Source organism: Peromyscus maniculatus, chromosome 11, assembly GCF_049852395.1.
Source record: "Peromyscus maniculatus bairdii isolate BWxNUB_F1_BW_parent chromosome 11, HU_Pman_BW_mat_3.1, whole genome shotgun sequence".
In the NCBI taxonomy this organism is placed as follows: Eukaryota; Metazoa; Chordata; class Mammalia; order Rodentia; family Cricetidae; genus Peromyscus; species Peromyscus maniculatus.
In genome coordinates, this window is record NC_134862.1 from 57,600,741 (window position 1) to 57,627,693 (window position 26,953).

The window sequence follows — 26,953 nt, forward strand, 5'->3', positions numbered from 1 at the left end:
ATTATTGGCATTAATGTTTATCCAATACCAGTAAAAAAAACCCAATCTTCTGTGTTTGAGAAAGAATTGTGCATCATGTTAGACCTCCTAGAACTAATCACCAATGAATTTCTGGAGATTGGGTAAGGGACTTTGAAACCATATTAAAACTTTATTTTCTAGTGAGATCAATTTCCATAAAATTAAGGCCATAGTGACATGGATTGTCCTAGTCAGGGCTACTACTGATTTTAGGTAGCACCATAACCAAAATCAACTTGGGGAAGTAGAGTTTATTTGACTTACACCTCCACATTACTGTTCATCAATGAAGCAAGTCAGGACAGGAACATAAGCATGACAGGAACCTAGACAAAAGAGCTGATGTAGAGGTCATAGAGGAATGTCAAGTATGTTCATCATGAATTGCTTAGCCTGTTTTCTTATGGAACACAGCCCAGTGATGGCACCACACACAATGTGTTGTGGAATATTACTTTAACTAGGCAAAGATGTATTGCATTTGTTTTTGTTGCAGAATATTACTTTAACTATATAAAGATTTTACATTTGTTTATGCTGCATTTAACTGGGTAAAGATGTGTTACTTCTGTTTATACTGCATTTGTTTAATTATGTAAAGATATGTTGCTATTTTACCTTGCTTGCCTAAGATACCTGATTGGTCTAATAAACAGTTGACTGGCCAATAGCTAGGCATAAGAGGGATGACTAGGTCTGGTGGGCATAAAGAATAAGTAGGGGGACAGAAAAGAAGAGAGAGGAGAATGAAAGAGACTAGAGAACAGGGGAGAAAGAAAGGAAGGAACCTGTGGCCAGGAATCAGGCAGCAACAGCCATCCAGATACAGAGGAGTTAAGAAAGAAATATAGAATGAAAGAAAGGTAAAAGGCCCCAAGGTAAAACATACATGAATAGAAACAAGTTAATTTATTTATAAGAGCTAGTGGGACAAGCAGAAGATAAGACTGAGCATTCATAACTAAAAGTATATCTCTGTGGCATGGTTTGGGAACTGGCTGGTGGCCCAAAAGAAAGACTACTACATTTGGTGTTCCAACATGGGGCCTAAATTTCACATAGGGCCTGAGAAAGCTAAAATAAAAATAGAAAGAAAGAAAGAATGCAAAAAAAAGGATATGGCTCCTTTAAGAGCCTCTGACATAAAGCAGAGCACATAAACAGTCTTTTTTACACTAAGTGAAAAGAGAAAATGACCAGGAAAGGCGCAAAGCTACACAGAGAAACCCTGTCTCGAAAAACCAAAAAAAAACAAACAAAAAAACAAAAAAACAAAAAAAAAAAAAAAGAAAAGAGAAAATGAGCAAAAACACCTGCCATAGTGCAGTGACCAAGTTCCTAGAGCTTGGGCAGTAGAACACAGTTCCCTGTTGAATGTAGCTCTTGGACAGACTCACAACATTAAGCTCAGCTTTCACTGAACTGGTCAGGGCAGATCCAGCAGCCAGTACAAAGCTGCATAGTAGTTTAAGGTTTGGCTCACATGGTCATATATATGATACACAGTGAAGACAATTACAGATGAAAAAAAACTCTTAACAAGTAACAGTGTGTTTAAAACTGTATATAGGCTTAAGAAAGAAAAGAAAAAGAGTATAGACAGTCATAGGAAGAAATAGTTTTAAAACAATAGTCTTTAAAGAGAGTAAAGCAATGTAAAAAGAATAAGGCACATAAAGATGAGTAATTTACAGAGTGTCTGGGTCCTGTATAGTGTTGTGTTGACTAAGTGACTGCTAAATAAAACCAACCTAGATATTTTACGGATAACTCACTTTTAAAAATAGAATTCAGAAAATGTATTGAATTGGGGAAGAGGTTATGGTTCCTTCAAGATTAATAGGGATCAGATTTGATCAGGGGAGACCTCCTGAAAATCTTGGCTACTGACAAAAAGAAATATACCAAGAAAAAGTACAGGACAGGTGACATATATACTAATCCCTCTGCCTAGAAACAGTTTTGAGACTGGATAACAAAGGTTACAACTAGTTTTCCCAGGACTTGACTATTCTGTGTACCCAGGGTTCCCTAAAGATATCATCACCCCCAGACAATAGGAAATAATTTTAAGAACACAATGCACACATTCCCAAGAGGTAGGGTGGATGGTTTTGCTTATTCAATGGTTTATGGATGTTTGTCATCATTTTGTGGAGTTGGTTACAAATTATTATTGGTCATTGTTAGAGAAGAAACTAAGCAAGGGAGTTTAGATTCAAGGATATTTTTTCTAAAAGAAATAGAGGGATATAGGAACAACAGGATAAAAGGGTAGATTATTTAATCTACTTCAATTTAAAAACCAACTATTCATCTCAGGTGTTTTACATTGCTATGGATTTTTCTGTATTGATGTAAATTTGAGGTATTTTTATTATAAAATACTGTATATATGTTTCTGTTCCTCTTCATAGGATTTTTGTATACTGATACAAATTTAAGGTTATTTTTGTTACAACATACAGTATATACGTTTCTACTCTTGTTTAAGGAATTGCACCTTTGCAGTTCATTTTAACTTTTGTGGTCAAGGTCTAGTCCTTGAAAGCTGTTATTATAAACCTTTTAGGATAAGTATGAAAAGAAGGTTAGTAGTTAGTCATCTGTAACAATCTAATGTGTAGTTAGGTACATTTTCAAGATCATATGGAGATTTATTTTGTATAGATAGATGGTCTTCAAACACTTCAAAGACCTGCAGAATGGGACATATAAGATATTTTATAAACATAGGACTTTTAATTGACAATGAGACATGTTTGCTCCTGGCAACACCAATGTACTTCAAATAAAGGATATGTGTAGGAGCCCACAACTGAGTTAGTTTCCCAGTTTCAATCTGAAGTCTATTCTGAGTCAATAGAGTTCAAGCTTGTTTGCTCCAAGGCTGTGAGAAAGTCTTGATTAGCCCACAGGAAGGAACACACTATCTAGCTAGACACAGGCTGCTGATGCCAACTGGAAGTACATTGAGATAGAAAATGAAACTGCCTACTCCTTGATGCAAGGCAGGATATACAGTGGTTGAATGCCTGTGCTGTGCATTATTCTAACTCTGTCCTTCAAGACTGTATATAAGCTGGTTGTGAAATAGACTCAGGGCTGTCTGGCATTGACTGGCAGTCTTTTGGACTCTTTTCTGTCTTCTTCATTGTCCCTAAAATCTGCATGCCTCTACCCAGCTACCCAGCTGACTATCAGCAGTCTCCAACAGATATGATCATCAAAATACCTCCATATGGAGTTTACTTTCTCTATGTCAAAGCTAGTCATTTAGGCAAGAAACTGTCCTTGTCTTGACTGCTGACAGTATGCTGTACAAATTGGACAAGCAAGACACAAGGAAAAAGACTGCCAAACTTTGCCAAGATAAGGCAGGATAGTACAGCAGATTTGCGGCATCATAGAAAAGTCCCCCAAATTTTATAGACCTAAAGGCTGAAGATGGATGCCCCAATGTTGTAGAGGAACTTTGGATGACTATCAGATCATCCAGATGTGTCTATCTTTTCTATAGGTTTGAAAGTGGCTTGCATGGCACTTTCTGTTTATTCAGATAATATTTTATTCATCTGTGGTCTTTTATGGGGGTAAAAACTAGACAGATATAGCTACAGTTTTTCTTAGTTTTGATAGAAGGTAAATTAGGTAAAAAAAAAATTGGATTCACACAGAAAGGATAAATAATAGAATAGTTTTATTGAATTTGCCAAATACAAATGGACAGACCTCTGTAAATGTAATACTTACTTGGTAACTGTTTTTATAGTATATATTCTTATTATGTTAAAGTTCAAACCTTCATTTTCAATTAGACAAAAAAGGAGAAATGTGGATTATTACTTTAACTGGGCAAAAATGTGTTACATTTTCTTGAAATTGCCTAACTCTTCTAGGAGAGTAAAGGTTCCTTCCATCTCATTTGATCAGACAATGCTATATGAGTTGACTTGTAACTGTAACATTTTTATCATAAAGTTTTAGATACATTTAATAAAATAATGCATCTGATACTTATTCAAGTATACATTATCTGATTATTTGTTTAAATAATTCTGTTATAAATTATTTTTATGTATAACATTATATATCTTATTGTTTGATTATGATATATGTACATATAAGCATTTTGTCACTTATTCCAGTTTAAATTCACTGAAGTAACAAAAGCTTTAATAATTCTAGTAATCTGTTTATCTAATATTCAATATCAATTAAGAAAATAAAATTTTATTCATAAAAGCATTTATTTATTATTGAAAATTTGTTTTTAAATATTCCTTAAGATTTCCCTACATGCACATGATGTATTTGACCCATAATTCCTTCAATAACTCCCCATTTGCTTTTATCAATATCATGTCCATTTTCTTTTAACACAGAGTTCAACTTGTACTGCCAAGATGTGTGTAGGTAATGCCATCCACTAGAGAAAGGGCAACCAACTAAGGATGATATCCCAAAGAAAATGCAAATGTCTTTTTCTGCCAGTATCCAGAAGCATGGTTCTGTTCAAATTTTATATTTACTAACATATAGAAATAATGATTTTTTGTAAATTTGACAAATTGTATATATTGTATATACTCTCAAAATAACATATGTGTTTATATGTAAGTATATATAAATTAGCCACTATATCAATGAAATCCTCTTCTAAGCCACATTTGGAAATATTAACATTAATAATAAAACAGAAAGTTCTGTTTGATGGTCTTTCTGTACACTATGAGTATGTATTGCTACTATTGGTTAATAAAGAAGCTGTTTTGGCCTATGGAAAAACAGGTTATAGTCAGATGAGAAATCCAAGATAAATACAAGGAAAATAAAGGTGGAGTTGGAGGGATGCTGTGAGCCTTCAGGGGAGCAAGATGTGATAGAACACAGGAAAAGCCAAAAGACAGGTGAAAATACATAGATTAATAGAAATGCGTTAATTATAGATGTTAGAGCTAGCAAGCAATAAGCCTGAGACATAGACCAGGTTGTAATTATTATTAAGCCTCCTAGTAATTATTTTATAAAATGGCAGCTGCCCTGGCAGGACGAGGCAGGACCAAGAAAGTTTAATCTACAGAAAAATGTTTAACTTCTATAAGTTATATAAATATTTGAAGCTTAATATTTGAAGGATATCTCAAATTTTTGTTTTTATCATTTACATTTTCTACATGTATTTAATAAATAACTAATATATATTCTCTCTGATTTTTTTCTTCTCATTTTGAAGAGTTTCCATATTTTGAGTATATTAAGCTACAAATCTTTCATCTTATACAAAATAATAAGCAATATAATTTATGCTTTGTATTTTTCAAAAGGAATAAATATATTTCTAGGATACCAAGTTTTATAAGCTGAAGGTATACTTTATTTGATATTTTTGCCCTTTTGAAATTACATACTATAATTAAGCAGTAGATGTATTTGTTTATTTTTTTATCAAAGTAAATTCCAAGACTGAACTGTCTGTCTTTGGCTGTTTTATGTGAAGAGATGTGAAGAACAGACGTTGCACAAATTGCTGATGGCATTATGAAGTTCAGGGTAATTGGAAATATCCACACATTTCCCTAAGGCTTAATTAATAAAAACAACATGAAGTGTAATGCCTCCAATTAGTTACTCAGAATATATTCTTTTCATCCTTAAACTATTCCTCAACAACCACAGTCATCACAACAAAAATGAGAAAATAAATAATCTATTTGATATTGAACAAATTAAATATACAATTTCAATCAAAACTAGATTTATTGTGACTTCCCATAGTAAATGGGAATGACCTCCTCATCACTTAAGATTTACAGCATCCAGAGCTTCTATAAATTGACCATAAACTACTTTTGCTCTAATAGAATAATTAATTTCTAAGCTGACAGCTTGAGTATCACTTGAAGCTCTGTAAAATTTATTTAATTAGTATAGTACAAATAATATTCATTCAAATAATATAGTGCTGTGTGTACAGGAACTTTTATTGCTTATCTCTTGTGTGACAAAGTATGGAAATATAAAATGAAGTATGACTCCTAATTAAGTATGCCTCACAAACTAAGGAAAGGAAAACTACAGGATGCAGTCGAATTTAGTGCTTAAGTGGACTTAAGTAAAATGAGACATTGCATATCACCAACTTACAGCTATCATTTTATTAAAAATTCTGATTATTTCAATCTTATAATTTAATAACTATTATCAATGAAAGTAAAATCAATATACATTATATTTCAAGGATAATGCAAATATTGGTACATATTACATTTTATAGGCATTTTATGCATCCATACAATAACTGTACAAGTTAATTATGGAGAAAACCAAACACTTAATTATTATTTTTTGAACAACGTTGAGTAACATTTGTTACATTTATTACAGTTGTGATAGATAACACTCTAAGTTGCGATTAATTTTTTTTTCAGTAATTAACACTAAAAAAATTTGGTAAAATTTCAGAATTATAATGTATGATTTAGACATTTTGAGTTCAGATGGAAGCCTAATAAAGCCATCATGAAAAAGAGTGATCTCAAAATATGCTTAAAATATTCATAAATTACATTTTAGTGCAAAAAAACCTCTAAGATTTCCCTAATTTTGATAGAAATACTAATTAGTATTATATATATACAGTTATACTTTAATTATTTTTAATTCAAGAAGCAATAGAAACATTTTCTAGCATAGATTATGTTCTTATGGTCCTCTTAGTTCAATATCAATTAAATAGTATATGTTTGAGTACCTGTTATTCCATGCTGGAGATATACATTCATCTAGTTTTCAATAAGTGAAGCATTAAAGGCACAAATAAAACACCAAGTGAACAATGCAGAGGGACAGATATTGATGAAAGAGAGATGGGTAATAGAGAGATGATGAGTTAGAAAATTTGTTTAGGCTTCTCTTTGTTTGAAGTCGCTTAAACTGAAGTCAGTATGCTCAGATGTTGGTGCAGAGGATTTAGAAATCAATGAATTTCTAAATGAAGGAATCTCAAAGTGCAATGTATTAATTACTTTGTTTTTGTTGTGATAAAATGCTCTGATCCAGTCACTGAAGGAGTAAAAAGTTTATTTTGACTTACAATTCAAGAGGGACAGCATTTTATATGGAGAGGAAATCATGTCTGTAGGAGGACAAAGCCATTCTTGGTATCTGGATATGGAGATGGCATTTCATATACACACAGAAAGCTGAGACATCAAAAGAGGAAGTAGTACCAAGCTATATAAGCCTCAAATCCTTCCCCAATTAATATACATCCTCTAGCAAAGATCATGTGTACTATGTCTTGCTACCTATGAAAAGGGTTTTAAGAATGTATAACCAACAGTCCATTAGTTTTTATTAGTGTGTAGAAGATTTCTATCTAATTCATGAATGTAGTTTTACCGTAGTTAGTCATTGTAAGTGCAACAAAGTACATTATCTTTATAGTTCTTCTAAAATGTACATTATGTAAGAATTTTAAATATACTTGATTACTTTGTATGCTGAAATTTTGCAATAATAAGTCAATAAAAATAAAAAAAATTGGCGCCCAATGTGGGGCTCGAACCCATGACCCTGAGATTAAGAGTCTCAACACCTACTAAAAGCACTGACTCCCAATTTTCTAAGAAAGTGCCATATTGATTTCCAAAGTGGTTGTACAAGCTTGCATTCCCACCAGCAGTGGAGGAGAGTTCCCCTAGCTCCACATCCTCTCCAGCAAAAGGTGTCTTCGGTGTTTTTGATCTTAGCCATTCTGACAGGCGTAGGTGGTATCTCAGAGTTGTTTTGATTTGCATTTCCCTGATTATTAGGGATGTTGAGCAATTCCTTAAATGTCTTTCAGCCATTTGGGATTCCTCTGTTGAGAATTCTCTGTTTAGTTCTAAAGCCCATTTCTCAATTGGACTGTTGGTCCTTTTGATGTCTAATTTCTTGAGTTCCTTATATATTCTGGATATCAGTCCTCTGTCAGATGTGGGGTTGGTGAAGACCTTTTCCCATTCTGTAGGCTATCGCTTTGCTTTGTTGACCATAACCTTTGCTCTACAAAAGCTTCTCAGTTTCAGGAGGTCCCATTGTTTGATTGTTTCTCTCAGTGTCTGTGCTACTGGTATTATATTTAGAAAGTGATCTCCTATGCCAATGCATTCAAGACTACTTCCTACTTTGTCTTCTAGCACATGAGAATAGGAAGAAGCAAAGAGCTAGAGAGGCCCACAGAAATCCACAAAGATACCCCCACAATAGACTGCTGGCAATGGTCGAGAGACAGCCAAACCTGGTGATGGGATGACCAAACACCCTAATTGTCATGCTAGAACCCCTGTCCAATGACTGAGGGAACTGGATACAGAGATCCATGGCTAGGCACCGGTGGAACTCCAGGAGTCCAATTAGTGAGAAAGAGGAGGGTTTATATGAGCAAAAATTGTTGAGACCAAGGTTGGATAAAGCACAGGGACAAATAGCCAAACAAATGGAAACACATGAACTATGAACCAATGGCTGAGGGGCCCCCAACTGGATCAGACCCTCTGAATGGGTGAGACAGTCGATTGGCTGGATCTGTTTGAGAGGCATCCAGGCATTGGGACCGGGTCCTGTGCTCATTGCATGAGTTGGCTGTTTGAAACCTGGGGCTTATGTAGGGTCGCTTGGCTCAGCCTGGGAAGAGGGGACTGGATCTGCCTGGACTGAATCTATCAGGTCCATCTCAGTCCTTGGGGGAGGCCTTGCTCTGGAGGAGGTGGTAATGGGGGGTTAAGGCTGGGGGGAAGGGGAGGGTGCGGGAGTGGGGAGAACAAGGGAATCCATGACTGATATGCAGAGCTGAATTGTATTGTAAAAAAAAAAGAAAAAAAAAAACAGTAAGAATAATAAAATGAAGAACTAAGCTTTGGACCTCAGGGGGAAAAAAAAAGCACTGACCATCCCAAAATTATGTCAACAACTAAGGAACAAGTATTCAAATACGTGAGCATATGTCATTCATTTCTCACTCTAACCACCACATTAATAAAGGATGACACTCCTTTATTATTACTCTGTTTTTGCCCTCCTTTCTTCTCAGTTTTTCTTTTTCTTCTTCCTTCTGATGAAGTTCATTTTCAAATATCATACTCAGCATATCTGTCTGTGTTTAGCAGATGGAAATTTATTAAACTATTGTAAATTTCCATTCTTGATAATGTTTCTGGTAGGCAAAGTGTATATATTATTATCCTTGAATATGCTTAGTACTTTTTCATTTTTTTAATATTTATGGTGCTTTCACTATTTGATTCTGAATATAAATAACTTTGAAACTGGCTAGCAGCATTTTAAGTTTCATTAACAAATGGAAATAATTTGTCCTTCTCCAGCTAGCTACTCCTTTATGACTAGAAATTAGCATTTACACAATGGCTGAGAAAACATTGGAGGAATAAATCTTAACTGTATCACTTGATACCTCAAGTGCCTGTTTTTTTTCTTTAACCAACTTCAAGCTTATAAAGAGAATTTATGTTTTTACTTTGAAACTGTGCATCATGCATTTCAAGTCACTAACTCTTGATAGAATTTCCTATGTATGAAGGCAGGATTCTTTTTTTCTTTCTTTCTTTTTCTTTTAATGGACCGAGGGAAATTTTCTTATAGGTTATTTCTTAACACTAGCATGTATTTTCTCTAAAATCCACAGATCCTTTATTATTAATACATGTATGATTTCAGGAATATGACATGGCGGATTTTGAAATATCTATACATATTTCATATTGCTGGAGTAAAATTATTATATTTTTAATTTAGGAAATGAAATTACCCACTGTACTATCACCAGTGGAATCTATTTTATAAAATTTGTTTTAATGTTTCAGCAAATTTGTTCATCATTTTGAAGTTATTATTATTGAATTATTATTATTGAATTATTATGGCTTACAAAAGTTTTATATAACTATTACCTTTGAATTGAAACATTTGCTCATTGAAAAATGCCCCTCATTAAAAAAGCTTAGAAAGTTAGTGAAAATTACAAGTCACAGGAAACTCATAAAACTTACAAGACATAGTGAAATTGTAAAGGCAAAATACTAATAAGATGTATTTCAAAGGTTACACTAACAATAAAAGTTGTTATGGGTGATGGGTCTTTTTTTTTTTTTTTGGTGGAGCTGCTTTGTAAGTTGACCAAGGACGTGCAGGGTTTCAGAGCCTTCACCGATGCTGGCATGAGTTTATTTTCAAGGAAATTGAATTGCTTGTATTTTTATGCTAATGCCCCATTTCACTTCTAAATGAAATTACCAAGTAAACTCATTAATCTAGATACTGGTGTAATTGTTTCTTGAGTCTGCTGTGGGTGCCTGAATCTGTGGTTAATATATTATTTTTTCAACTACAAAAAAAAAATGTGTCATAACACAATTGGCTCTCGAAAAACAACCAAGAGAAAAAAAGATTACTTGGAAAGGAACAGTGACATAGACTCTGTGATGGAAGAGAAGTCATTTCTTAAGAAAAGGAAGAAACAAAGTGCTAAAGAGGCCCACAGAAATCCACAAAGATACCCCCACAAAAGACTGCTGGCAATGGTCAAGAGACAGCCTGGGCTGACGTACTCTGGTGATGGGATGGCAAAATATCCTAATAGTTGGGCCAGAAACCCCATCCAAGGACTGAGGAATCTGGATGCAGAGATCCATGGCTAGGCCCCGGGTAGAGCGCCGGGAATCTAATTAGCAAGAAAGAGGAGGGTTTATATGAGCGAGAATTGTTGAAACCAAGGTTGGTTAAAGCACAGGGACAAATAACCAAATGAATGGAAACACATGAACTATGAACCAAAGGCTGAGGGGCCCCCAACTGGATCAGGCCCTCTGAATAAGTGAGACAGTTGATTGGCTTGATCTGTTTGGGAGGCAACTAGGCAGTGGTACCAGATCCTGGGCTCATTGCATGAGTTAGCTGTTTGAAACCTGGGGCTTATGCAGGGACACTTGGCTCAATCTGGGAGGAGGGGACTGGACCTGCCTGGACTGAGTCTACCAGGTTGATCTCAGTCCTCTGGGGAGGCTTTGCCCTGGAGGAGGTGGGAATGGGGGTTGAGCTGGGGGGAAGGGGAGGGGGCAGGAAGGGGGAGAACAAGGGCTGTTATGTAGAACTGAATGGTATTGTAAAATTAAATTAAATTAAATTAAAAAATAAAACAAAACAAAACAAACAAACAAAAAAAGAGGACAGAGCACCTGCAGAAGCAATCTCTATATAGCTATTTTTCTCCATATGGGATTTGGTAATTCCCTTCCCTGTTAATAGAGTCACTGCATGCTCCTTAGGATGGTTGATAAACTATGGAAAGTACTCTGAGACCTGAGAAGGGAGTGTTCAGAGGGTATCTCACTGTGGTCATCTTTTCCTACATACTATTGTGTGATACACATCATTGATGAATCAGGTTCACTACATGATTATGGAGATGTTTCCAGATGGCTGATGGACTAAATAATATTTTTCATACTCAATGTAGAATGTATGTGAAGATATTGTAACCAGGTAGTAGGGGAAGTTACACAACTTTTGCTATAGGAAATGTGACATGCAGCTTAGGTCCATCTCTTTTCCCCTGTAGGCTTTGTCCATAAAGGAGAGAAATTAGAGTGACACTACAATAAACTACCCTGGAACTTCAGCTTCTGCTAAAGCCATTGCAGGATATAAAGCTTCTCCTGCCTACAATTTCACTGAATGTTTCACATAACTTTAGCTTGAATTTCTGCTTTTGCTTCATTGTCCACACTTATAGATTTTTTTTTTTGTCTTTTCATGGTGCTCAATAAATCCACGTGTTCTATTCTTGATTCCTTACTGCCTTATCTGTGAAAGTACCCGGTTTATCTACATTCTTATAATGTTCTGCTACTTCATCTACCCAAGGGGGAAAAAGGAAATCATGTTGTGTGTGGCTGTTCCTGAAATATCCAGGAACAGACAAATAAAATGTTGCTTCTTATTATTTATGAGCAAAAAATTTAAATTTATTGTATACAAATTTTTCATAAATTATAAGTCAGTGTACATTTGGTAGAGAATGGGGAATGAGGCTGAGGAGGTGGTAGTGGAGGGTGAATAACTGTTACACTAATAGAACTGAATAAAAGATATCTTAATGTTTTTATGCTACCATAGACTAAGTTACAACCATTTATTATAAAAAGTATTTATGTGTTAATTGTAACAGTTGTAACACTTTATCTTATATTGGCTTATTGTACCATACTTTGCATATATGAATTGTGTGCTTAATAAATTCCTCACAAATTAATGAAAGTAGCTCACTTACTACCAATGAAATAGATGACAAATATTAAAAGTGATTAAAAAAACCACAATACTAAACATGTAGGAACCAGGAAATTAATAAAGTTGCTATTATAAAAGCTATTAATTCTTTATTAATATTTTACATATATGGCATATATTAATGTATATTAAATACTTAGCTTGTTTCTTTTTAAATTAGTAGACTGCTTCAAGTGGAAAAGAATCTGGTCAAGCCGGGCGGTGGTGGCTCACGCCTTTAATCCCAGCACTCGGGAGGCAGAGGCAGGCGGATCTCTGTGAGTTCGAGGCCAGCCTGGTCTCCAAAGCAAGTTCCAGGAAAGGCGCAAAGCTACACAGAGAAACCCTGTCTCGAAAAACCAAAAAAAAAAAAAAAAAAAAAAAAAAAGAATCTGGTCAAATATATGGACTTTCTTATATTATTTCAAATTTCAATGATAAAGATGAATTTTAAAATGTATTACATTCTGTTGATTTATTTAACTGTAAAAATCTAAACCATTCATTACACTTTATTGTCTAACTGCCTTAATGCAGCAATTAGAAGTCAATTATAAATGTCCAGGAACTATAATACTTAAAGATCAATTAGGAACCCATGCTGTTAGGAAGATTAAATATTTACTAAAATAACAAGAGCTTTGAAACTAATGGTTCCAACTTCATTACTTGAATATATTTTTTGAACTGCTATTTTCTGCCTCACTTCACTGTAATTGCAAAAAGCTATAGAAGCAGTAAACATTTCAGACTAAAGTGCATAAAAATGCAAAAAGCTTTTAGGTCATAATGACACTTGTTTAGATATTGTACATAGAACCACAGACCACTTTTGGTACAAGTATGTGAAAGTCTTAATTGAAAAGAAAACTTTGTAATTTTATTATTCAGCACTAATTATTTAATGTAAGTGATGGGAAATAAAGTCACTAAGCTTATTTCTTGTTGGATAAATAAAATTGAAATGTGTTGAATTGCACATTGTGTCTTGGTAATTTACATAGTAACTGGTAATGAAAAAGTCAAAGTTAAGTGAAATTAAGCCAAAACTTTTGAAAGAAGTTGTTTCCAGATTTTCAGATATATAAATGTTGTGCTATATAAAATTAGTTTCACCTGTAAAGTTCGTACAAGCATTGATTTGTAAAGGTTATATGCTGTGGGATGGTCTGTATGTCAAATCTGTTGCTCTGATTGGTCAATAAATAAAACACTGATTGGCCAGTGGTCAGGCAGGAAGTAGGTGGGACAAGGAGAGAGGAGAATTCTGGGAAGCAGAAGGCTGAGGCAGAGAGACACTGCCAGCCACCGCCATGACCAGCAGCATGTGAAGATGCCGGTAGGCCACCAGCCACATGGCAAGGTATAGATTTATGGAAATGGATTAATTTAAGCTATAAGAACAGTTTGCAAGAAGCCTGCCACAGCCATACAGTTTGTATGCAATATAAGTCTCTGTGTTTACTTGGTTGGGTCTGAGCGTCTGTGGGACTGGCGGGTGACAAAGATTTGGCCTGACTGTGGGCAAGGCAGGAAAACTCTAGCTACAGTTATGAGCGCTGAGTATTAAACGTAGCCTATAGATATTCTATACCTATAATTCTGAGTATGAGTTTTGTCCTCACACAGAAGAATTACCCATATGTATTCTTAGTGTGTGAAAACAAAGATCATCACCTGTTCACTTACCAGGACTCATTCTTCAGATTCTCTTAAAATATAATAAAGCAAGAAATTAAGAACTAGAAGTTAAAGAAGGAAAGGAGGGAGGAGAAGAGGGAGGGTAGGAGTGAGAGGAGCAGGACAGAGAAAGGTAATGAGAGAAAGAAGGGAGAAGGGTAGGAAGGAAGGAAGGAAGGAAGGAAGGAAGGAAGGAAGGAAGGAAGGAAGGAAGGAAGGAAGGAAGGGGAGTTCCTAAATGACTGGACAATAAACACCCACATTGAAGAGGGCAGTATTACACACTATATTGACTCATGCCAATATTGTTGAAGCATTCAATTTATGTTACTTAAATACCAAAATTAGACATAAAAATAGTGAAATAAGGGATCTCATTTAACATAATATGTTAAACCCTTTAAGTGAAGAAAATTTTCTTGAAAATGACAAATTATAGATATGACTTCTTTATTTCTATGTTCAAAATTACTTCTGAAAAAAAGTGAAAATAAATAGCAAATCCTCTGTGATTTTTTTATGAGAAGATTGAGAAGCAGAGATAATTGGGGAAATGCTAACCAAAGGGTACTTTTACATTTAGGAACAAGAAGATCTGGTAGGCTGCTATGTAGCATGATGAACAAAGACATCAATAATGGATTGTGTGTTTCAAAGTCTGGCTGGAATTATATTTTCACTATAAAATTCTCAGAGAAGATAAGTAAGGGGTGCACTTGTACAGTCCATGCTATATGACTCTCATAATATACTATGCAGTGTTGTACTGGGAATATAGTGCTTGGAGAGCATGTGGGAAGCAATGCCTTTGATTCCCAGCACAATGGCAAACCAGATCTGGAGTGAAACTTCTGGAATCTCTGCACTTGATAGGTAGAGAGAGGTAGGGAGCTCTGAAGTTTAAGAACATCTTTGGCTTCATAACAAGTTTAAGGTCAACTTGGACAACATGAGACCCTGTTTGAAATCTAAGTAAGTTAAAAAAAGATGTACATTATAATTGTGTAATCTTCACATTTTATATACAACTAAAAATAACTTTAAAATAAAGAATACATATATTTATTTAAAAAACAAGAGTTTTTAAATGGCCAATACAAGTCTCCTTTGAAACATTAAAGTTTTAATGCATATGTAATGAGTACTTTTAAAAGATATTATTAGCATTTCTGTCCATATTTTGTATGTTTGTGTGGACCTGTATGCCAAGGCATGAATGTGGATGTCAGAGGAAAATACTGTGGAACCAGTTTCCTTCATCCATCTTTAAGTGAGTTATAGAGATCAAACTTAGGTTGTCAGGTTTGTTCTACACCTGTCTGTACCCAGGCAAACTTTTAAAAATTCTATCATCTTAAAGTAAATGTGTAAGGGTGTCACCCTATAATTCACCCTGTTCTCATTACACTTATGTACTTGTAGTCTAGCTGCATCAGCTCTCCCCAGCTCGGCAGTGCCATCCTTGAACTGACATGTTCTGATTCCTAATGTGACCAGTCCAACAGATTCAAGTATAAAATCACACATTCACACCTGGTGGTCTGTTCCATTCCTCCAGCAACAACTGCCAGAATCATCTTGTTAAAATATAAATTAGAGAAATGGAAAAGAAATGAATTTGAGCAGAAACCACATAACTATATTAAATACAGTAAAGGAAGGTTTTTACCGCAGAGACATCTGTGTTAGAACAGTTTGAATGAGTCTTTATAATAGAATAGTTTAAGTTCTAAAGATGAAAATTTGTTCTTATATTTTCAGATCTCAGAGACACTTGGGAATATTTTTTGCTTCTTCTCAAGATTCGGGTTATTAAGTCACTCCTGGCAAGGAAAGTGAATAAGTTATAAGAAGCAAAATTAATATTCTCCTGTCTCTTTGTTATGAACAAACAGTGTATGTTTGTATTTCTATAACAAAGTAATTATATAAGTGGAATTTTAATAATAGTGATAGATTATATTACAAATATTTAATTAACTAGTAAATTTTGTAGATTATATGTCTATTATATAATTATATAATCATATGTATTATATATGATATGTAATTATATATAACATATAATATATTATAATATAATAAATGTTATTTGTATATACAACAAATGTATAGTACATCCATATATGTACTATAGTACATCCATATAGTACATCCATATAGTACATCCATGTATATACAACAAATGGATGTACTATACATTTGTATATATATGCAACAAATGTATAGTATATCCATTTGTTGGGTTTTGCCTTTGTTTCTTGATCAAGGAATTGATAAATTACAAATATGGAATGAAATTTGTAAGAGGACTTCTCAGGTATGCATTTTAAGACCATTGACAAAAGCATCAAATAAGTGGACTGAAAGTAAAAGAATCAAAGAAATAATACAAAAAGAAGAAGAAAATCTCCAAAAACACATCTGTTAAAATGGTGAGGGTTGGAGATCAATGTGAATGAGACAAGCATGAACTCAAGAATAGGCTTGTCCTTTTTGTTCACTTCAGAAAGCTGTAGAACTCAACATTCTTTTACAGTTAGAACTTACATTTATGAAAGTATTAGATTCTCACAGATACCTAGACTTCAGTCATTATCCTAAATAAAATCATTTGTAAAAGTATATTTCAAGTGGCAATATCTAAAACACTATGCCTAAGGTCCCTCTTTAGCATGTGAACTCTTTTAACATGGCCATTACAAATACCTATTTTTATAGTCAAGTAGACAAAGGCAGGATCCATGGTTCTCTAACACATTATTATACTTTATGGATATAGGTAGTTACTTAAAATTGTTTCAGGTTTGAAAAGTTTGCAAATAGAAATAGATACTTAGTACTGTTTCCACTGGAATATAAATTACTATAAATGTTGGAGTGAATAGATAATAATGAACCTTGATGCTTACCCAAAATATTATAATATTAATTGTTGTACCACAGCTATACCAATTCGAAGAGGAATGGCTAATTTTCTATTATTGCCAAATGAGTCAAAATTTCTATTGATAGAGAGAAGGCCATTAAAAGACAATAAATGTAAGAACTATATGTAATATTAAATTTAAAAATACTCTTTCTGTTTACTAACTTTTTTTAAAATTTTTCTTTATTAAGAAATCTTTTACTTTATATACCACCAACAGATCCCACCTCCTGCTTCCTCCCATCTCCTAGCCCTGCCTCCCAAGCCATCTCACATCTCCACATCCCCCAAATCAAGGTCTCTCATGGGGAGTCAGCAGAGCCTGGCACACTGAGCCTAGCGAGGTTCAAGCTTCTTCACACTGTAACAAGGCTGCACAAGGCATTATATCACAGGTACCGGATTCCTAAAAGACTGCCCATGTACCAGGAATGGATCCCGATCCCCCTGCCTGGGTGTTTCCCAAACAGTTTGAGCCAAACAACCTTCCTCCATATCCAGGGGCCTAGTCCAGTCCCATGGGGGGTTCACAGCCACTAGTCTACAGTTCATGGACCTGCAATGGTGTGGCCGGTCTTCTCCACACGTTTTCTGTCATGATCTCCACTTTCCCTGCCTGCAAAATCCCTCCTCTCTCTCATCAATTGGATTCCCAGAGCTCAACCTGGCACCTGGCCATGGATCTCTGCATCTGTCTCCATCAGTCACTGGACAAAGGCTCTATGATGACAGCTAGGTTATTTGCTAGACCGCTCACCAGAGTAGACCAGTCCAGGCACCCTCTGGACCACTGCCAGCAGTCCAAGGTGGTGTCATCCTTATGGGTTCCTGAGAGCCTCCCCAGCACCCTGCCTCTTCCTATTCCCATAATGTCCTCATCTATCATGGTATTTCCCTCCCTGCCCTCCCACTCTGTCTCTGTTCCAGCTCGAATTTCCCATTTCCCTATGATCTCATTCCCTACTCCTCACCCTCTTCCACCCCCTACAACTAGTTCACTCATGTTGATCTCTGTAGCAGGGTCCTTTGCTGTTGTTCCCTTTGGGGGTGGGGGCCAGTAGGCGCAGAGTCAAACCACACAGACTCCAGGAGAATGTCAAAACAACAAGCTCAGTTTATTCAGGAAGAGGCATGCCTTATATACCTTCCACCCCACCCTGGGGGAGGTCTGATGAATATGCATCTGCTAGTGTGATATGGCTGCCTCTCATTGGTCTGGGTCATCTCCATATCATGTTTCAGCTGCTGTTGCTAAGACCCAGGCTGGCTCTCAGAAAGTATCTTTTTTTACTTGTTTGGACCATCTGGCCCTGAACCCCATTAGGGATGAGTCGTCCCACAAATCTGATCCATTTCTTCTCCATAGGATCATCCATGTGTTCCTCCTAGGGTCTTTCTCTGTTAGCTAGCCTCTCGGGAGCTGTGGGTTGCAGTCTGGCCATCCCTTCCCTCACATCTAGTATCCACTTATGAGTGAGTACATACTGTTTGTTCTTCTGAGTCTGGGTTACCTCACTCATGATGATATTTTCTAGTTCCATCCATTTGACTGCAAGTTTCTTGATATCACTGTTTTTTTACTGCTGAGTAGTATTTCATTGTGTATGTGTGCCACATTTTCTTTATCCATTCTTCAGTAGAGGGGCATCTAGGTTGTTTCCAGGTTCTTGCTATTATGAATAGTGCTGATATGAACATATTTGTGCATGTGTCCTTGTGGAAAGATCAAGCATTCCTTGGGTATATGTCCAAGAGTGGTATAGCTGGGTCTTGAGGAGGACTTATTCTCAATTTTCTGAGAAACCACAATATTGATTTTCAGAGTGTCTGTACAAGTTTGCATTCCCACCAACAGTGGAGGAGTGTTCCCCTTGCTCTACATCCTCTCCAACATAAGCTGTCTTCAGTATTTTTGACCTTAGCCATTCTGACAGGTGTAAGATGGTATCTCTGAGTTGTTGATTTGCATTTTCCTGATGACTAACGATGTTGAGTAATTCTTTAAATGTCTTTCAGCCATTTGAGATTCTTTTGTTGAAAATTCTCTGTTAAGCTCTGTAGCCCATTTTTTTTAAATTGGATTGTTCAGTATTTTGAAGTCTAGCTTTTTGAGTTCTTTATATATTTTAGAGATCAGCCCTCTGTCAGATGTGGGGTTGGTGAAGATCTTTTCCAATTCTGTAGACTGCTGTTTTATCTTATTGACTCTGTCTGTCCATTGCTCTACAAAAGCTTCTCAGTTTCAAGAGGTCCCATTTATTAATTCTTGCTCTCAGTGTCTGTGCTACTGGTGTTATATTTAGGAAGTGGTCTCTCCTGTGCCAATGCATTCAATACTACTTCCTACTTTCTCTTCTATCAAGTTCAGTGTAACTGGATTTATGTTGAGGTCTTTGATCCACTTGGACCTGAGCTTTGTGCAAGGCAACAGATATGGATCTATTTGCAATCTTCTGCATGTTGACATTCAGTAATGCCAGCACTGTTTATTGAAGATGCTTTCTGTTTTCCATGGTACAGTTTTGGAATGAGTATTTTTTAAAAAACCTGCTATTCAGTATCAACCAATATATCTTCCTTACTCACAAAGTTTCGCAAAGAAATATAGCACTATATTTTTCTTGTGAGAGAAAAATACAGTATCAGCAAATTCATACTTAAAAACATAAAGATTGAAGATTCCTTATTTGGAAAAAATAGATGCAATAGATAATACCATAATAGGTAAGAGATAATAATATAAAGATAATTATTTAAGTCCCTATAAGACAACAAATATCACTTGTGGATCCTAGATATTACACAGATACACAAAATGACCATCTATATTCATACCTATATCTAATTTGTACCTCCATGTGTTGATCAGTGTAACTAGATTTATTACAAAACCAGAAAACAAAATTCCTGGATTGTAATTCTAATTTTTATTTCTTTTCATATTTATAATTTTTTTAATAAATTTTACATACCAACTACAGATCCCCCTCTCATCCCTCCTCCCACTTCCCCTAACCCTTTTCCCCCAGCCTGCCCTCCATCCCCAAAGAGGTAACTCTTTCCATAGTGAGTCAGCAAAGCCTGGTACATTCAGTTGAGGCAGGTCCAAGCACCCCCCCCCTGCATTAAGGCTGTGCAAGGTGTCCCACCATAGGTAATGGGCTCTAAAAAACTAGTTCATGCACCAGGGATAGATCCTATTCCCACTGCCAAGGATTCATAACTGGATACCAGATGTAAAGCAAAGCATAACCAGATTACAATCCACAGCTCCAAAGAAGCTAGGTAACAAGGAAGACCCTAAGAGGGACGCATGGATCTCAGTGAGTAAACTGGGGATTTGGGAGGCAATAGAGGGGAGGGGGTAGGGGATGAAAACATAAGGGAACAGGATGGTCGAGCTGGAAAAGGGACAGAATGGAAGAGCAATGAGATAGAAATCTTGATGGAGACATCATAGTGATAGGGAGAAACCTGGTCCTAGGGAAGTTCCCAGTAATCTATAATGATGACGCAGCTTAGACTACTAGTAACTCTAATTTTTCATCCAATGCAAGATTAAAGGCCTTAACATTTTCATGTTTTTTGGGGTAGGGAGTTATATAGTAATGTACAGGCCCTCTATGGATCTGATGTGATTGTACAGTTCTGTAACCCCAAAATAGGGTGTCCAAGAGAGTATAAATGTCACCTTCAACTACTTCCTGAGTATTCTGGTTGCTTTGTGTGCCAACTTGACACAAACTAGAGTCATCAGAGAGGAAGGGGCCACAGTTGAGGAAATGGCTCTATGAGACCCATCTAAGGGTAAGTTTTTTTTTTTTCAATTAGGGATCAAGGTAGTAGGGTCCATCTCATGGTAGGTGGTGCTGGTGGTCCTGGATTCTATGAGAAAGAAGGCTGAGCAAGCCAGGGGAAGCAGTCCAATAGGAAGCACCCCTCAGTGATCTCTGCATCAGCTCCTGCCTTCCAAAATTCCCCTGTTCGAGTTCCTGCCCTGAATACCTTCAGTGATAAACAGTAATGTGGAATTTTAAAGGCAAATGAACACTTTTCTCCCCAACTTGCTTTTTGGTCATGGTGTTTTATCACCACAATAGAAATCCTAACTAAAACTGTGAGTATGAGGACACTGTGGATCTAATGACACCCTACTTGAAAACAGAACAAACCTAAACTAAACATTTAAAGTCCCATCTTTGTATAGCTTTCATTTATAATTCTTTCTATTTGTTTTTTCAAGATTTTAAATCCATTCTCACAGGAAGATTTGGTCTGAATTGTACACGTATTGCTAGAAAAAGAACATTAGCAATGCAATGAAAAACCAATCTCTTTGGTCTCACTTTCTCAAGTGGCTGAGTTCCCCTATGACCAGATGACAATAGTTTTTAGGGGCCAGAATCTTTTATTTGGACATAAATGTACTAAGGCTCAGAAACAATTCTACAGATTGCATGCATGAAATATCCAATAGACCAAATTCATTTAGGCAGATAGCTATTCATAATAATGATGCAATAATAAAGTTCACTTGGTATTATAGGATTTGATGGAAAAATAGAACAAAATTTGTTCTATCCAGAATTAGCATTAACTAAATAGGCAGTGGTCATAGCTAACTCATCTTACAATCTCATACATATTTCAGTGATATTAACAAATGGAGATGCATAGTTTATAATAAATAAAGTATAAATTTGACTTATGCTTAATATACATAAACTTGTTTTAATATAAATTCTTAGCTATCCATCAGTAATAATTTTATGACTTGCAAAATTTTTCCCTATGATCAAATTATAAAATTTGACACCTGTCAATTTTTTCTCAGTGTAATCTAGATTTAAAATATATTTAATTTTATGAATGATTCCTAGTCAAGGTGTTAGAGAATTTCTTTGTCTTCCTGGGGAAATACCATGTCCAATGCTTATGTCACAGTACAGTATCATTTCACTGACTGTATTTCTTTCTAAGCTCTGAGAAAATTAATTTAATTATTCTTTTGGAAGTGTCATACTTTGTACTTTAAATTTTTGCATGCAAGCTATTTTATCTGACCAATTGTATCTTCTATTCATATTGGCTCTTTGCATGGTTGGGTGAGGGAGAACATTTTTACATTCTATATTGTATTTAAAAGAGTTGATGGGAGTAATAAGCAATGAGGTCCTCATGCTCTTCCTGGTAAAATTTGCTAAGATTAGAGAAAACTACCCTAGAGATAAACAAATTAAGGTCATATTTAATCTGTGATTAACCAAGACATTTTCAGAAAAATGTAAATCACTTGAAACTTATGAACTAGACTTAAAAGCTTATGTCTATGAAAGATATGATGTGCATCCATTAGCAAGTAATGAAATAAAATAGCCTATTGTATTCTATGAAAGCTTTAAATTAGAAGATCTATTTATATTCATCAGTTGCACATTTATAAATTTAAATAACACATGTACCTTTAAGGTTGGGCATGGAACATACCTATTTTATTCTTACAATGAATCTTCAAAGCTGACAATGTTAGTTTTAGAAACTGAGCTGTTCAAGGTTTTGTTTCAAGGTTGCTTTATGTTCATGTAACTGGGAACAATGATTTACTATTGTTTGGTTAGCCACAGGCTTCAGACCCTGAAATTTTAGGGTCTGTGATTTTTGTGAATGTGCTTTTGTTTTTACTCTCACTGTCCTCTGCCTCTCTAGCAGTTCTTCAAACAGAGTCTGAGTCTTGCAGTCAATTCTGCTATATCTCACACCACTGTGAAGGACTATGGGTGAGGTCTGGGTCACTTTCATTAGGGTTTCTAACATTTTTCAGTGGAAAGATTATACATCAATAGATGATATTGATATATGATAGATAGGTAGGTAGATAGATGATGATAGATAGATAGATTATAGACAGACAGACAGACAGACAGACAGACAGATAGATAGATAGATTATAGATAGATAGATAGATAGATAGATAGATAGATAGATAGATAGACAGATAAATAGATAGATGAATGATGGATGAATGGACAGATGGATGGACGAACAGACAGGCAGGCAGAGAGATAGACATAGTTTTCTTTTAGGTAACATGGGAAACTTGGTGAAATCATTCCTCCATGCTAATTGGCTTTGGAAATTCTCAGGTGGTTGAAGGTCTTGTATAAGTTTCCCATGCAGATATTCTTTTTTGAAAGACAACTGAGTTTTACAAAATCATTATTTCTCCTTCTTCAGATAGAAGCAGGACATTTTTATTCAAAATGCACAGTGAAAACATGATTAGACATTTTGAGGGAATACTACAAATTGTAGTGGACTTGTATTTATATCTCAGGCTGTGCTCCAAGAGAGCAGATGTACACAGTGCTTCTTTAACCATTACTACCCAATGGGGGCTACCGGAGATTGTTCTTGCTGCCGCTAGGTTATGGTTTTTGCACCTGGAAGTTGGCCCAGGTTTCCATGGAGTAATTTTCCTTTCCCTTTAATTTTGACATTAGTCTAAGGAAACTATTGAACTTTATTTTATTCATAATTAGTCTACAAGAGTGAATTAGTTTTTCAGAAATTCTATTATTTTTCTTTTCATATTGAAAATGATGCATTATAGCTATTATAATCGTAATAAAAATATAAATACTGCTTTAGACAAGTATAAAGTTATTATATAGTATAAATTAATTTACCTAATTTGTGTGTGAGAGATTTATGTGGGTTCAGCTGCATAGTGTGTACCTGTGTGTAGAAGCAAGATGTCTTCCTGTCCCTCTTCAGGAGCTGTATATCTGTTCTTTTTTTTTTGACACAAGATTTCTCACGGGGTTGTTCTTGTCAAGTACACTAGGTTGCCTGACCTGTAAGCTACAGGGATCTGCCTGCCTCCACTTCTACAGGACTAGAATTATAAATGCATGCTGCCACTCCCTCTTTTCTTGCTAAGTATATCAGGATGGAACAGGTGGGCATGGCTGTGCCGCAAGCATTTTGCTGAGTAAGCTATCTCGTCAGCTTTGATTTTTCTCACTCAAATACTAACTTGCAATTGTGGCTATTTCTGTATATTTTAACATTTCAAAGGGCATTAAGTGCAGTCATAAAGCAAACTATATCATCTTTAGTTTATGTATATGTATATACATGCTGTGTGATTAGGTATATTGAATATGGACAAAATGCATCTAAAATAAGTCAAAATATCCAACTATTATTCCCTCTGTATAAAATACAATTAAAAAAGCATGGGAATAGAAATAATAAAATTTAGCATAATCCTTTACTAGATAGTTATATTAATTTGATCAAATTAAGGTTATAATTGGACTTTTTTTTTTCTCTGCAAAACAGGTAGCCTGGTTGCTCAAATAAACTGTAAGGTTTAAATTAAATTGGATTTGAGTGACTGAGAGGGGAAAGTATTTTATTTAATATGTGAAGTTTTAGTAACTGTTCACATTAATTGTGAACTTATGAATACTGCTGGCATTTTAAAATATATGCACAAACACGCACAACAATAAAGCTACGCAAAATGATGGACACATTATCACAGACTATTCCTTTTCATATAAATGCTTTTGCTTTTGGTGTAATTTCGAATAAACTACAAACCAAAAGCTATACATCTAGCTCTATGTTTTGATAGAAAAAAAAAACCTGGCAAATCATAGGTAGATACGAAACAAATCAACTTCCTTCAAAGTAATGTTTAGAGGATCAAGATTTTTTCAAAGTAGTAATTACAACCCCTGCTCTGGAAAGTGTCTGTGATGTTTTCACAGCCCCTTCTTCCTGACATAGGGAAACAAATGCAGAAATGTCAATTCTAAAATTGTCCACATTGCACAAATAAACTTTCGCTTAAACTCATTGTAAGTCAATCTAAAGTATTTATATGGCTTATTTTGGGGAAACTTGAGGCAAAAACTCAAATTCTTTCAAAGGAAAGGTTTTAGGATGTTCTGAATTTTATAAAATTGCAAATATGTGTAGGTAGATGTTTGAGTGGATAAAAGCATTTGCTGTGCAAGCGTGAGGACCAGAGTTAGGATTCCCTGAATGTAAATAAATGCCAGACGAGCAGGATATTGTCTGAGAGGTGGAGGCAGGAGATTCGCAGGGCAAGCTGGGGAATTTGATAAGTTCAACGCATATGCAATGGGTTCAGAAAAAAATCCCTACCTCCATAAATAAAAAGTGGAACAATTCACTCAAGTCAACTTTTGGCCTCTACACACATGCACATTCACTCACACTCACGTGCACCAATGCACATGCAAACATACATGCATATATAAATATACACATGTGTAAACAAAAGATACAGAATTGGGAGATCATTCTGTTTTGTAAGCTCTATATTTATCATTTCTTCAAAAAAGCATTCATATAACTAGCCAGTACAATACGTACCAAACACTTCTTGACCAAATTCATTCATGAGCATTTGAAGATGAATAGCAACTAGACTGATATATTCAGAAAACTTCATGCTGATACCAGAAGAAAAATCTGTAAAATATATAAATCATTTGCACAAGAGCACCTGACTTTCTTGTGATGTTTAAATACCTAAGTCACAACATATTGAAGGTAGACTTCTCAGTAAAGTTATACTCTGTGTGTGTATGTGTGTGTGTGTGTGTGTGTGTGTGTGTGTGTGTGTGTGTGTGCGTGCGTGCGCGCATGTGAATTTGTATTGATTTTAATCCTAAAATAGCTACTTCAGAACAATTGATGGATTGTGTGGATCACAGTTCACTACCTCCATATACCTACCTCTTTTTAGCAGACTTCTAAAGTCTCTTCACTTTTATCTACACTTTCAAAATTAAAGATCAAGCACACATTCTCTTGCCAGTGCATTTCTATTTTTAAAAATCAATGATAATAATTATACAGAATTTTTTTAAACAGTATGTATCCTAATCTCTCTGTATGTTTTTAGTACTATGTCTTAGGCAACAGCATGACTATGTATATTTTTCTCATTTTCAGAAGCATTATAGTTTATCATATATTTTTCTTAAAAATTGACCTTGATAAAGTTTCCTATTTATTGATAGTATTGGTGCTCATGAGTGTGTTGTTAACTGATATGCAGGTATCAAATCACAGAAGGCTAAATACAGCTTTTCAATTCTCACAAGGTAAACTGAAGTATAATTTCAGGAAAAATCTTTTTTAATATATTTTAAGAAAAAACTCTTTATCTGAAGAGCTGAAGGAGCATTGTGTTCTTAAATATTTATGATTTGTTAATTCCCTTACAAATGATACATAATTCTCTCTTTTAATTCTAATAAACATAATGAAACCATAACCATAGTGAGCTGACAACAAATAAAATAAAATTATGTAATGTGGAGATTTATACTTAGATTGTGTCAGTATTACTTATCAGCTGATCTGTTTAATTACTTATAAAAATAAGAGTAACAATAGCTTCTTGGAGGTGAAATTTAGATATGGTATGACAGAATATAGAGCCTATATTCAAGAAAGCAGACTTTAACATTTTATATCACAATATCTTGTGATATTCACTTTGGGACTTATTGCAAATAACATGTCAAAACAGGAACAGATAGTGTAATAGAAGTCATATCTATTCTATAGTAAGCTAGGCACAGCTTGGTAAAGACCTGAAAATGAGCTGGCAGCTCCCAGCTTTCACTTCTGACTGCCTAAAAGAATCTCAGAGAAATAGACATGTAAAGTAAAAAACAAAACAAAACAAAATCAAACAAAAACATTCAAATAATAATGGCACTATTCATTTGTCCTAATCATTTATGCCATTGGAAACTAGGCTTAACAATGATTTAAAAAGCAATATGCCAGGAATTCAGGTACACTCATAATCTATGTTTTATTAAATTTTTTTTAAATATACCCTCAGTTTTATTATTTCTATTGATTTTTATTGTTTCTATTGATTCATTTTGCAGTGCTGGGTGTCAAACTGGACCTTTTATATGGTTGGTGAATATTTGA